The sequence below is a fragment of the Helicoverpa zea genome, chromosome 28 (assembly GCF_022581195.2).
Source record: "Helicoverpa zea isolate HzStark_Cry1AcR chromosome 28, ilHelZeax1.1, whole genome shotgun sequence".
NCBI classification, from domain to species: domain Eukaryota; kingdom Metazoa; phylum Arthropoda; class Insecta; order Lepidoptera; family Noctuidae; genus Helicoverpa; species Helicoverpa zea.
The window spans coordinates 1069404-1084437 of NC_061479.1; the positions used below are offsets into that span (position 1 = coordinate 1069404).

At 36.9% G+C, this 15034-nt stretch overlaps 1 protein-coding gene across 2 annotated transcripts in view; it reads right to left on the reverse strand.

Moving 5' to 3' along the window:
- Positions 1–13793, reverse strand: part of LOC124643733 (putative fatty acyl-CoA reductase CG5065) — a 38961-nt gene extending 25168 nt beyond the window's left edge. Inside the window, exon 1 of one of the 2 annotated variants that reach the window (XM_047182789.1) lies at positions 13641–13793. The gene's annotated coding sequence lies outside the window, so the exon portion shown is untranslated. Of the gene's footprint in view, positions 1–3168; positions 3176–13640 lie in introns of those variants that run through there. The other variant, XM_047182790.1, reaches the window with a different exon arrangement.
- Positions 13794–15034: the final 1241 nt, after the last annotated feature.

Consider the following 15034-nt stretch of genomic DNA (forward strand, 5'->3'; position numbering starts at 1 on the left):
TATCCTTTTCTGTCATTCAATAATTTATCATTTTGTCTGCAAATGATTTACGATTGCAAAATGATTGTACAGCAAACTACCGTATTGACCAAAATCACCAAAATAGCAGACCAATCGCACACCAATCAAATGTCAATCGAATACGATTGGTCTTATATTAGTAGCAGAATGCCCGATATGGTTAAAACTGCTATTGCGATCATATTGCGATTCGATTTCTATTCGATTTTGACATTATTAACTCAAGAGAATCGGGCCCCTGGATTGCCGTAGCGTATTTACAGTATGTACATGGCTAGTACGCAAGCGTGTGAAACTAGTCGCGAATAGATTGAAATTCACTTTTTATACAAAGTCTTCCGATGTATACAGCAGCAGTACGCAAATACTCGCATATATTTTGTAGTGGCCAAAGTAACTTGCTTTGTTCCATAATATACAGTGCTAGTCCGCATGCAAACTAATCGTGTATACATTGGAATAGGCGCGAAAAACTTTACGATTCCAATCTATTCGCGAGCAGTTGCATGCTCGCCATTTTGATTTGTTGACCTCTCTTTCTATTATACTAATAATCGTATCTGTGTATCTATTCTAAACATTGGATCGTCTTTCGGCACGTGCTGTTTATGTTTTATTCAATAATTTCAAAAAAAATCATGACCCGCAAAATACATGTACAACCGAGGAGTACCTATATCCAGACAAACCATAAAAAAAAATGGGAACCAGAAACAAACTACAAGCGGGTCGCCGCTCAAGTACATCGAGAGGGAAAAAAAGAAAACACGACCTAGCATCTAATGTCAATTTAAATATTAATAATGCTCTTTAATTCAATATTTTTTTTTGTATATTTTTTAAAGAAGTTGATTTTTAAATAAACAAACTCAGATTCAAAAGCCATTTTTATTTAATGCTAAACCTAATATTAGTTTTGTATAGTTAAAGGACAATGGGCAGATTGGTATACCCCACCAATAGCAATGTCATATATATCATTGGATAGGCCTTTTTATGTAGAACAATATTTACTATGACAGCTTTGCTGAAATGTTTGTCCGTTCTGAGATATAGATCAAAAACTGTGCAAAAGTTAGAACTAAGTAATCTATTGATAACTCAAGTTTTTAAAGGAAAATCTAAGAACTACTAAGTGTAAGTCTTGTATATGAAAGAAAATCAGATTACAGTATTGATTAGCATCAGTTTTAAGATTGTTTGTTATCTATATCTCAGAACGGACAAACAATAGAACAAAGCTGTCATAGTAAATGTTGTACCAGTTAAAAAGACCTATCCAATGATATGTATGACTTTCCTATTGGTGCGGTTTCTCACTACGCCCAACATCCAGTTGGTACAATAAAAGGTTGAAATGCTACATAATAGTAACAATTATGGATCCTAACGGGCACAGTAGTACTTACAAGACTTAAAGTTATTAGTACTTAGATTTTCCTTTAAAAACTTGAGGTATCAATAGATTACTTAGTTCTAACTTTAGCACAGTTTTTGATCTATATCTCAGAACGGACAAACATTTCAGCAAAGCTGTCATAGTAAATCTTGTCCTACATAAAAAGGCCTATCCAATGATATATATGACATTCCTATTGGTGGGGTATACCAGGTCCCATATATTTGTGCCCATTGTCCTTTGCCCGTGTATAAATTGGAAAGATGGAAGTGCACGTCTAAGCTACGAATTATACGCGATCAGTACGCAAAATTCGTGTATACTTTGAAATCACAAATTAAAAAACAGCATTACAAAGTATGTTCAGCAGTGGACGTCCTATGGCTGAGATGATGATGATGATGATGATTACAAAGTATCAGCGAACAGTTTCCTATGGATGCGTTTTGGCTATGTACACACTGTAAATACGCATTGCCGTAGCTTTATAGTTACCGGCACGGATATTGAGCTCTCGGCGGAAGAGTGGGGATCGCTTTGCGCACCGTACGCATAAGGCAATAAGGCAGTAAATCGCTTCTGCGCAGGTGAAGGTCAGGGCTCAATATCCGTGCCGATAACTGTACCTCACAGATGTTAAAAATACAGTTATTTATATTTACATTTAATAATTGTCATTCGTTGATTTGCGATCAGAAATTGAATTAAGACATTAACTCCATATAAATTATGTCAGACAACCGGTTATCGCAAACCAGTCTAACCAAGGGGTATTAGGTTGCCCGGGTATTAACTGGGTTGAGGGGGTCAGATAGGCAGTCGCTCCTTGTGGCACACCGGTACTCGGCTGCATTCAATTAGACTGGAAGCTAACCCCAACATAGATGGAAAAAGGCTCGGCTGATGATCATTTGAGACACCGGCTTATTTGTGTTGCTGGGGAGTTTGTTGCGCCACTTCTTCTTCCCAGCAAAAACACATAGGAAGTGGTGAAGGGCGGGCGTTTTGGGGGCTGTCTTTTGTAAAATTTGACATTCAACAAGTGCTGTTGTGCAGAAAAATTTGAATCCTAATTAGGTATATTAGAAATCCGAAAGTTGGTATGCACATGGTGGTTGTTTGTTCCTCTTTCCCTCTAAAACTACCGAATGGATTTTGATAAACTTGGTGGTATTATTGCTAATGCACCAAGTTATATAAATACTACCTATTTATTATCCGTGTGCGAGAAAGAGGGCGAAACCGCCGACGGAAGTTACTATTTCATTGATTTTGACTTAGATTTCAACTGTTTTGGTATTTATTTCTATGCTATGAACCATGAAACAAGTTTATTGCTACATCTACGATTGGGGCCAATGTCTTAAGATTTGCGTTTTAATATAAAGCAGGGTGACGCAACTTGTATGTGACCCGCTGTCAAACTAGACTAGCTCTGTGGATTGTATAGTCGAAGGCAGCAATCCTTAGAAATATTATAAATGCTAGTGTTTTTATATTATTCACTGAGCAGATGAGAGATTTTTCAAGTATTTTCTCCTTTCTGCGCCTTCCTCTCTTCTAACTATTTTGCTGTGCCCATCAGGGTCCATAATTGTGACTATTATTTTATATTTTCCACCTAAATACATTATGGAAAGCAAAAAACTATATGATATTTTATATTATTGATGATTTATGCCTTCTTAAAGAAAACTATCAATATTCTTCATATTTCTATCCTTTTCTTACGAAAATCTTTAATGAACAAAATATTTTTTTAAGCTGCTCAAAGTGTGAATTATTTTTAATTATAAGCTTCCGCCAGAACTTACGGATAAAAAGTTCGGATAACAATCTTTCTCAAAAAAATTAGCAATCTTGATTACACTAAGTTTTCACATGTTAAGGGTGGCGCCGACGCATTTGAACAATAATGTGTGTGACCAATTTTGTGGAAAACTCGCATCAGAGAACCCATTGATTTATAAATACTTATGCAATTTATTTCCCGTTCTGGGGCACGTTAAACTGTAGGTCCCGGCTGTCATTTAACATCCTTGGCAGTCGTTGGGAAGTCAGAAGCCAGTAAGTCTGACACCATTCTAATCAAGGGGTATTGGGTTGCCCGGGTAACTGGGTTGGGGAGGTCTTGTACTGGTATCTACTCAGCTGCATCCGGTTAGACTGGAAGCCGACCACAACATAGTTGGAAAAAGGGCTCAGAGGATGATGACTCTTAAATAAGTCAAAGTTATTTATTTTAAAAAGGACATCTATATTTAAATAAACCACCTGAACCTCAATTAAATAAACCATTTTTTACGTGTCATATAAATATCTTGATCCGTCATAATGACAATAAAAAACCGATGAAGTCACAAAAAAAAACTGGGGATACCCATCTATCCTTAGCGGTCAGTACCTTATGGAAATTACAAAACTTAATGTGTTTTCAAAAATAAACGGCTAAAAATACCCATTACCTACTAAATCATTGGAAACCTTTTAAATGGTATGTTATTCGTCAATTTTCAACGCTTGGTTATTTTTTACGGGGTTTATCCCAATCAAAAGTTTCCATACATTAGAAGTTGTTTTTAAGTTTTATTTGAGTGTAGGTGTGCAAAATGTTACTGCGCGTCAGTAATTTCAATTTGGTTAAAAACTATAAATACGACGCCGCCATATAGTGTGCATTATTATTATTAGTTTTTGATATTTGTTTTGTATATTTATAGTATTTTAAAGTTGTTATTGTATATGTTTATATGTATTGATAACTTAAATAAATGGATAAACCCAAAAAAAAATACTCCAATCTACCTATGTTATGAAGATGAAGAGTTTGTTTGTGTGCTTGATGGCTAAGCTCAGGAACTTCTGATCCGATTTCAAAAATTATTTCAGTGTTAGATAGCTCATTTATCGAGGAAGGCTATAGGCTACTTTTTATCCGGTTCGTGCAGAGGTTACCCCGGGATGCGCTGGCAGAAGCTAGTAACTTAAAAGCTTTTACTTACTGTCAAATTACATAAAATCCATTTGCCGTTTTGAGAATTTTATAGGTAATATTTTTTAGGGAATGCCTAATATCATCACCTATTTAATGGACATGGTAAAATACTTTTCTGTGACTTTCTACTTGGCACTATATTATTTTAAAAATAATAACTAAAATACTGCAAAACGACCAGAAAAATTACCTCCACGGTCACCCATCCATGTAGCGACCGTGTTAAGCACGAATGATCGTATAATACACCTAACAGTTGTTACTAAGCCACAATTTTACTAACACATGTTACACATAGTATATAATGTTAACTTTCGCAACGTATAGGCTTGATTTTATGCAACCAGTCGACGACATTGACATACAAACATTTCGTTTTCTTATCACTGCTTATATCCTACTAATAATATGATTATAAATGTGAATGTTTGTAGTAGGTATGTGTGCATGAATGTTTATTTTTCATTCAATCAAAAACTTGCTTTGATGTATCAGATTGACTGTGTGATGATGTCCTCCTAGCCGATTATCGGCTACGGCGGCTGTTCTCATGTAAGGAGATTAGCCAACTGCGCAGGACATATTATAGTGCACAAGCATTTGCGCAGACACAGGTGCACTCCCTATTCCTTCACTCTCATAGCCCGATGGGACGGCAATCCGACACGACCGGAAAGAGATCAGGCGCAGGACCGACATTTACGTGCTCTCCGATGCACGGGTGAATCAATCACCAACTTCCAGGCTTCGGGCTGCTTTGTGAAAGTCTTCTAAAACCCACAAAGCGATTTCGGCCCGACTCGAATCGAACCCGAGACCTCGTGCTCAGCAGCCACACTTGCGACAACTAGACCAACGAGGCAGTTATTGACTGTGTATCAGAATAACATATAGGTAGGTTAATTTTTATCCAAGTGCAGGTAGGAAGTGCTGTCGGGAAACGGTTAAAATGCTAACACAATTCAGTTTTTCGAGAGAAACTGAAAAACTAATGAATGAATTTTAAATAGATAGATCAATGGATTGATAAGCAAAGTTTAAGCACACAATTTAGGTACTACTTATCGACTTATCACGACGCGTTTAGATATAGTGTTTTTTTTTAATTGTTTTACTAGGATAGTTTATTTTGTGTTGTAAACACTTATCACAATATCTAATATTTAAAATGTAATCATTATTCCTGTATCTAGGTGCGGATTTGCGGAAAGGAATGCTCTGAGGACGCGCTTGAAACCACGGGCAGAAGCCAGTATTTTAATAGCTAGCAAAATCGGAGGTCTCAACGGCTCGCTGAAATTTACAAAATAAAATGTAGAAGTTACATCTTTGGAAAATGACGTGCTATTTAAAAAGCTCAATCACTATTATAAAAAAACATCCAAACTCACGATGACTGTTATATTAAACGTCAAGTTTTATTAACTTCCTAACTTAAACGTCATCATGAGTCATAAACATATTATTTTAAGCAATATTACCTTTGGACTTTGTGATCGATAAATGTAAAATCAATAATATTGTACAGTTATGTTCCGCATTAAGCATAGACAAGTTTATTAAACTTTTTAAAGGTTAGTAAACTAGATTCTAATACAAAGGTCATTTTTTTGTCACAACTCTATACTCATTTTATATCAATAGTTTGTTTTGAACGCGCTAATCTCAGGAACTGTTGGTTCGATTTGAAAAACTCTTTCATTGTCAGATAGCTCATTTAGAGGAAGGTTTTTTATTTCTTCTCTCAAGAGGTGCTGGAGAAACCGCTAGCGGAAGCTAGTATATTTACATTGAAGTCTAACAAAAAAAATCACGGCGTGAGTAAAATGTGGCCAATCTTCATGGGCATGCCCAAAAAATACTAAACATTTCTGTCCTCCTAGCCGATTATAGGCTACGGTGGCTGTTCTCTTGTAAGGAGATTAGCCAACTGCGCAGGATATAATATATTATAATGCACAAGCATTTGCGCAGACACAGGTGCACTCCCTATTCCTTTACTCTCATAGCCCGATGCGACGGTAATCCGACAAGACCGGAAAGAGATCAGGCGCAGGACCGACATTTACCTACGTGATCTCCGATGCACGGGTGAATTAATCACCAACTTCCAGACTACGGGCTTCTTTGTGAGAGTTTAAGATAACCCACAAAGCGATTTCAACAAAAGATATAGACATAGTAATATCCAGACAAGGCGTTTTGTAAAATGTCAAAGCATGTGTGTTTAAATTATTACAACTTTTCTGAATCATCATCATCTGTCTATCCTTTTCCCAACTATGTTGTGGTCGGCTTCCAGTCTAACCGAATACAACTGAGTACCAGTGTGCTACATGGAGCGACTGCCTATCTGACCTCCTCAACCCAGTTACCCTTTTCCCAATTAGTCTACGTAATTGTTTTTTTAGAGTTTATTGACATCGTATTGTAATGATTATAAATAAATAGATAATTTTCTATAAAGGTATGTAACAATTTTTGTAAACATTACAACGCAGCTAAAAATTATGGAAACATAAATCAACGTAAATGGTGTTATATACCTAAATATAAGAAAAGTTTAACAGATTTTTACAGGTGTTTAAAAAAACCGGCCAAGTGCGAGTCGAACTCGTGTACGAAGGGTTCCGTACCATTATTTTTAAAACTGCATCTATCTGTTGCCGTTATCGATATCGAGCAAAAATAGCAAAAAAATCACGTTTGTTGTATGGGAGCCCCAAAAAATATTTATTTTATTCTAGTTTTCATTCTTTGTTGTTATAGCGGCAACAGAAATACATCATCTGTGAAAGTTTCAACTCTTTAACTATCACGGTTCATGAGATACAGCCTGGTGACAGACGGACGGACGGACAGAGGAGCGAAAACAATAGGGTCCCGTTTTACCCTTTGTGTACGGAACCCTAAAAACAAAATTGCCTAAAACACGTGTCAGTTTTTTATGAATAAATTAAATAGAAAATAATTACTCACTGTCTAATAATGTCGTAATCTTCCTCATTAAAAATTCAACGTGACTAGGCCTTAACCCAGACTCGAACCTGGTACCAGTCCCAAAAAACCGGGTCCCCATAGCCTTGGTACAAACCACGACGCCATTTTGTAAATTTTTGACATACTTATTGAATTTTGACACTTTCGCTACATAGTCAGTTGAGAAATAGCTTTGACCATCAAAAAATAAATTTCATAATAGAATGATCAGCATAATATATGTATAATATAAATTAATTCTTTATTGGCGTTTTTGAATTTTTCTTAATATAAAATTTGTTAAGTGTCGTGTCTTACTGTTTTTTTTTATTTATCGCACAGGAGACTTAACTTCTCCAAAAATAAATTTTATTTGTGACTCCTTACTTTGTCGTTTTTGAAATTTCGTGATGAGTGAGTCAGTGACCTTTATAGATTTTATTTATGTGCTTCCCCACTATTTAATGGATATTAAACATATAAACCATTCTCTTGAATCATTCAATCTATTTAAAAAAACCGCATCAAAATCTGTTGCGTAGTTTTAAAGATTTAAGAGTACAAAGGGACAAGGATATATGGACAGAAAAAGCGACTTTTTTTACACTACGTAGTGATTTCATAGAAGTTAGATATGAGACTACATTTGGCTAGCTAGAGGCAAATGATCTTGACAGTCCAAGTGCTCATCTGCTTTATAAGGATCTGGCAAAGCCGCTTTGCCAAAACGACTTGCTGACACTTCAAGTGACCCAAAGGCTGGTTTTTATTTTGGTCAAAAATGAAGCATTGCCATCCAACGTGGCAATGCTTCCAGCCTCTTGGGTACACTCCCGGTGGGCAGCGGTGAGGAGGAATTTTTTGATGCGATTTTGTAATTATTATTAGTTTTAAGTTGTATATGTAAATAAGTTTAATACAATAGTTTTTTTTATATTAAAATGGAAATATGATTAAACTAATAAATGTCATATCAAACAAAAAAAGTCATCAGTAGTCGCAAATCAACGAATGACAGTTATTAAATTGATTTAATAATGTATGTAAGTAACTGTATTTTTTAACATCTGTGAAGTAAAGCTACGAACAACAAAAACCGGCGAAGCGTGAGCCGCGCTTACATCACATCGACACATTACGTACTTACCAAAGTCCATTTCGGACTTTACCCGTTTTTATTACTCATTGTAAAGCTTACGAAATACTTAGTTTTTACTAAAAGATTCATATCTTGATATTCATTGTAAAATGGTGTAATTTACTAACAGCCGCTCGCAATATTCTATATATCTAACTGTTCTTTTGAGAGAGACATAATTTTGACAATAACTCTGTATACGTAATGTCAAAGTCCGATCTTTTTCATATGGGAAATCATCAGATGACCTCGCTGTGGGTGCAGCGTGAGGGAGTGTCAGACTCTTACTGACTAAAACCCATCATGTTCCTTCTTAAGCCCTATATGTACCAGCACCGCGGTAACTCGCGCGAACAATCCCGCAGCCCTGGCAGGTTCAAATTTCTATCCTTAGTTAGAGACACAAGAAATGGATTCAATATTGGGAATGGACGTTAGTAGCCGATTGTTACTCATGGTTTCAATCACGTACGGAGAAAACTACTTTTTGTAACCGGGTAAAAAGTAGCCAATGTCCTTTTTCAGGGTCTAGACTATCTGTGTACCAAATATCATTTAAATCCGTTCAAGTAAAAAAAAAAACACTATAACTAAAACGCGTCAAAAAATTCATCCCCATCGCTGTCAACTGGGAGCACGCCCAAGAGGCTGGCAGCATTACCTCGTTGGATGGCCATGCTGATTCTTTGTCCGAGGTAATAGCCAGCCTTTTGGTCACGAGAAGCGTCAACCAGCCGCCTAAAGTTCAATAGTTAAGTCTGACAACCAGTCTTACCAAAGGGGTTTCCCGGGTAACTGGGTTGAGGAGGTCAGACAGGCAGTCGCTCCTTGTGGCATACTGATACTCAGCTGCATCTGGTTAGACTGGAAGCTGACCCCAACATAGTTGGGAAAAGGCTCGGGAGATGATGATTAGACTTAGCGTCAAACCGGACAGAGTTAATACTGCTTTTATTATATTAAGTAGGTACTTAAGTATTGCATATTTTCAAGTTTCAAGTACATTAGTGTCAATCAACATTTTTGGTAATTTGTTAATTGGTGCTTATGTAAGGAAATTCCAAAGTGTGATTCATTGGTAGTTAATTTAATTTAAATTAAATAATTAAGTTTTGGTCACTGGAAAAGTCATCAGTATTTTTATCGTTCCACATTCGGGCTGACGCCTCTTCTCATACAAAGAAGGAATGAGATAAAGCGGGTTGGTGATTTCAGAAAGAAACGTCGTTTGTACTTTAAACGTGGTTTTTAACCAACTTCAAAAGAAGGGGTCCTCAGTTTGACCTGCATGTATGTTGATATGTATGTATATTTGTGCGCGATTATCTCACGTTTGACCGAACTGATTTAGATGAGATTTTATGTTATCTTTTCTTTTTTTTTTATCTTATCTTTTCTTTTCTTTTAAAAAAAAGTCGTGGTGGCCTAGTGGACAAAGAACCAACCTCTCGAGTATGAGGGCGCGGGTTCGATTCCAGGTCAGGCAAGTACCAATGCAACTTTTCTAAGTTTGTATGTACTTTCTAAGTATATCTTAGACACCAATGACTGTGTTTCGGATGGCACGTTAAACTGTAGGTCCCGGCTGTCATTGAACATCCTTGGCAGTCGTTACGGGTAGTCAGAAGCCAGTAAGTCGGACACCAGTCTAAACAAGGGGTATCGGGTTGCCCGGGTAACTGGGTTGAGGAGGTCAGATAGGCAGTCGCTTCTTGTAAAGCACTGGTACTCAGCTGAATCCGGTTAGACTGGAAGCCGACCCCAACATAGTTTGGGAAAAGGCTCGGAGGATGGATGATCTTTTCTTTTCTTTTTATCTTATCTTTTCTTTTTTTTCATGGGAGATCATCAAATGACCTCTCCCGCTGTGGGTGCAGCGTGAGGGAGTGTCAGATTCTCACTGACTAAAACCCATCATGTTCCTTCTTAAGCCCTTTATGTACCAGCGCCGCGGTAACTCGCGCGAAGTTAGGATTTTTCTAGGGCGTTCATATAATTTTCAGTGTTATATGTAAATCGAACCGGTAGACAGAAAATTTGCTGATTATTCTGTTTAAGAACACATTAATTTATAGGTTACCGGTACCACTTTCAAACTTCCTTTAAGATTACAATAACAGACACAAAAAAAAAACCTTAACCTTTTAAATAGCGATAATTAACATAAATTGTTTTATTGATTATGATAATTTTTAATGTTTTGTAAGAGTTCTATTTAATTTACATATGCTATGAACAGAAATGGCACTTGCTGCTTTTCCGCGATTCCACTCGCAAACTTCTTCCTCCTGCCCTGTGCCCAATTTTATTTGGGGTCGGCGCAATATGTCATCCTCTTCCATTTTCCCCTGTCACTCGTCATACTGACACTCACTCTCTTCCTATTCATGTCATCTTTCAGGCAATCCATCCATCTTTTCTTAGGTCTTCCTCTTCCTCTCCATCCATCTACGTTCATTTTTAGCACACAACTTCTTCCTGTACTCGGAAAAATATAGGCTATGTTACTCGGGCTTTTTTTATCGTCCCACTGCTGGGCACAGGCCTCCTCTCACACGGAGAAGGATTGAGCATTAAAAAGGCTGTAACATGTTACTCGGGGGTAATCCACCTAGCTAGAGAAAACATGTGTTGCTGGGGAGTTTGTTGCGCCACTTCTTCTTCCCAGCAATAACACATAGGAAGTGGTGAAGTGTAGGCGTTTAGGGGCTGTTTTTGTAAATCTTAATAATCAAAAAAGTTTGAATAAACATTTTTTTGAGTTTGCGTTTTGTTTGTACGTTAAAGGCTCCGAAAATACTGATCCAATTTGAAAAATTCTTTCACTGTTGGAAAGCTACACTCTTCCCGAGTAACATAGGCTATATTTTATCCCGGTACGGGCAGTAGTTTGAGTGAAATTGCGGTAAAACGGCTACTTCAATAATAAAGAATAAATCTAAATATCATCTTTGTATACTTAAAGGAAAATACGTCTACAGATTTGAAACTAGTTTACATACAAAGCAAAAACTATAAATATTTGAACAAAATGTCAGACTATTGTAAATTATGCAAAAATAGGTGCTTTACTTGTTCTAACGGATTATATTCCGGAACTATAAATTTCTATAACCTATGATTAATAACAAAGTTAAAGAGTTTGTTCGTTTGCTTGTATCTCAGAAACAGACAGTCCGACTCGGTAAACACAACCGTATTAGGGTGCGTCCACATCTGGCGAATGCGCCGCGAATGCGCAGCACGCGAACCGATCGCGAGCTGTCCGCGAGCTGCGCGCGTGCAGTCACTGCAATAGTTCGGTGCGCCTCTTTAGCGCAACTCACGCAAGGCTCGTATAGAGCGCGCGAGCGGCGCGCGATCTGCGCGCAATCAGTTCTCGCCCTTACAGTTCCGTATATTGGCTCAGTACTATCGAAGATGGCAGACGTCGCGCGCCGCCTGCGCGCCGCTCGCGTGCGGCGCTTAGGTCGCGCGCGAGCTGCGCGCGGGCGGCGCAGAAGCGGCGCACGAACAAAAATGCACGCGCGCAGCTCGCGGACAGCTCGCGATCGGCTCGCGTGCTGCGCATTCGCGGCGCATTCGCCAGATGTGGACGCACCCTTAGATAGCCCATTTATTGAAGGCTATAGGCTATAGACTACAGATTTTTATCATTATATTACGCCTTCCTCTCTTCTAACTATTTTGCTGTGCCCATCAGGGTCCATAATTGTGACTACCTCTATTATTTTATATTTTCCACCAAATGTACATTATGGAATGCAATAAATGATATGATATGATATGATATCTAGGTGCGTAAATAAGCTCCCCCGGTCACGGGTGAAAGCAAGATTCATCATCCTCCCGAGCCTTTTCCGAACTATATTGGAGTCGGCTTCCAATCTAACTCGATGCAGCTGAGTACCAGTGTGCCACAAGGAGCGACTGCCTATCTGATCTTCTCAACCCAGTTACCCGGGCAACCCAATACCGCTTGGTAATACTGGTGTCAGACTTACCTACTGGCTTCTGACTACCCCTACTGCCAAGGATGTTCAATATTTTCTAATTATGTAGTTTGATATGACAAGATATTAATAATTAAAATTGAAAAATCATTCATTTTAACATTTAAAAACTATAAAAAAACCCAAGAATTTATGTTAATTCAACACAAAAATTTGTTAATCAGGTTTTGACTTTATGTTGGTGCTATATCGAAATCCAGATGTTCGCAAATTTCGCAATTTTTGACAGAAACTAGAATCAAAATATTGTATAAGTATTCAAATTCATTGATTATTTGTACACTAGCCGTTTTCACCCGCGTCCCGTGGGAACTACTGCCCGTACCGGGATAAAATATAGCCTATGTTACTCGGGAAGAGTGTAGCGCCCCAACAGTGGAAGAATTTTCCAAATTGGTTCTGTAGTTTCGGGACCTTATGGCAGAAACAAAATATATATATATGTTTCCCCTTTATTATATCAGTACGATAAATACATTGTTTATGACTTTTTAAACTATTTTACTCAAAACGTAAACTTTTTTGTATGTATGTACCTTAAACGCTCCGAAACTGCTGAGCCGATTTGAACAATTCTTTCACTGTTGGGAAGTTACATTAACTCCTAGCAACATACCTAGGTTATATTTATTTCACCCCTGGGACGCGGGTGAAACTGGGTGAAACAGCTAGTATTATAACTTGAACATTTAACTATCAAATCAATTAGAAAAATGCAATAACTTTTGCATAAGTCAATTAACTTCTAAAACTGCAATTGTATTAACTAATATTTAATTAACTTTATCGATTCGAAGATAATTTCGATTTTAGAAATACCCTCCTTTTCAATTATTAAGAACAAACGTACGTAGGTAATTTTATTTAAAACTTTGAAAATAAAGCCTAGTTTTAGACATAAGTATAGATTTATATCTAAACTGGGATTAATATTTTCTTCCGATAAAAATGATAATTATTTTGAAATTAATAAAAAGCAACTATTTTATATATGTGTCAACGTTTTGTTTTTCAATGTACTTAATATCGAAAAGTGTAATTATATGTTATCTAATAAATAAAACAGAAATAAAAAAAAATATATAAAAAACTTACCGAAAATATTTTTTTTTTCACCCAAATAACTAAATAAAACAAATTCACGCACCAGTTAACACTTAAAAAATCACTCTCAAAACCAAGTCCAAAAAAAATATTAATAAATAATAAATAAATTATTATTATTTTTAATAATTACTTTTGTACCGTCCGTTGCGCACGATTGCGAGTTATGGAATGGCAGCCGCGCGTGTTATGGTACATCTGGTGCCATTATGAAGTTAGGGTTAACCCGTTGAATGGTCTTGTGGTACAAAAAATATAGTATTTTTTATAAGGAGTTTATATGCAGAATAAATACTTATAGGTGTGACGTTCTTTTAAAGATATTTTGATTATAATCTATACAATCTTAACTTTTAGATTTATTAAAAATGTGATTGATATTATATATGGTTTTTATTCCTAGTGCTGGAATTTATTGCCTCGAAAAGTGGGTAGAAAAAAATAAATTTAAAAAAAACGTAAAAAAAATAAATACCACTTTTAAAAACACTAAAAGAATTTAGAAAAATTAGACTGACGTTTAAAAGTTTTTGTAGTAAGGCCATAAATCTTTTGATATGGCTCTGGAAATGGGTGTCTTCAGATTGTGTCTGTTTTTATTTTTTGTATTTCAGAGTTTTTAAGCTATTGCATAGCTTCTATCGCAAGCCTTGAGCACGGGGACCAAATCCAGAAATTCCGTAACGAAAAAACCTCACGCTACCCACTCCGACGGGCACGGAGGTGTGGCTTGAAGGCCGTGCATCGTCTAACGTCGTGTCAGTTCGGCAGTCTTCGACACGGCGCTGTGTGTCGTGCGATTAGACGTATTGTACGACTTTACGGAACTCGCCCGAATCGAGACGAGCTGCTCCGTAATTCGACGAATACATAATCAGCTGTTTGTGAGAAAGTATATAGGTGTATAAGTATTTATCTACAACAGTGAACTGCTGTACTTGTAAAATTTGTGTATAAAGTGTTTTGATATCATTGTTAGTTGATACAGAATGCTATGCAATAGCTTTACCGCGGCAGTCCCCGAGTGCCACACGTATTTTTTTTTAATTGGTTTTTAAACCGTAATTCCCGAAAAAGGGGGAAGTTGTCAACTCGGATGTTTTTTAAGACTGGTTTAAGGGGGTCAGATGAACACTCGCTCATACAACATTGGTACTCAGCAGTATAGGGTTACACTATCAGACCCAATAGTTCGGAACAGCCTATTCACAATGACTTGCTATATTTTACTTGATCGATAGAATATTACTAAATATGCAAAGATTTATGGCTTGTTATAGCTTATCCTTTTATGGAAACCAGCTTTATTACATAACATAACTTTTTTTAAATCGGCAAAGTGCGAGTTGTGTCGTTCGCAATTGTTCTGTGTTTTGTTTCCAGTT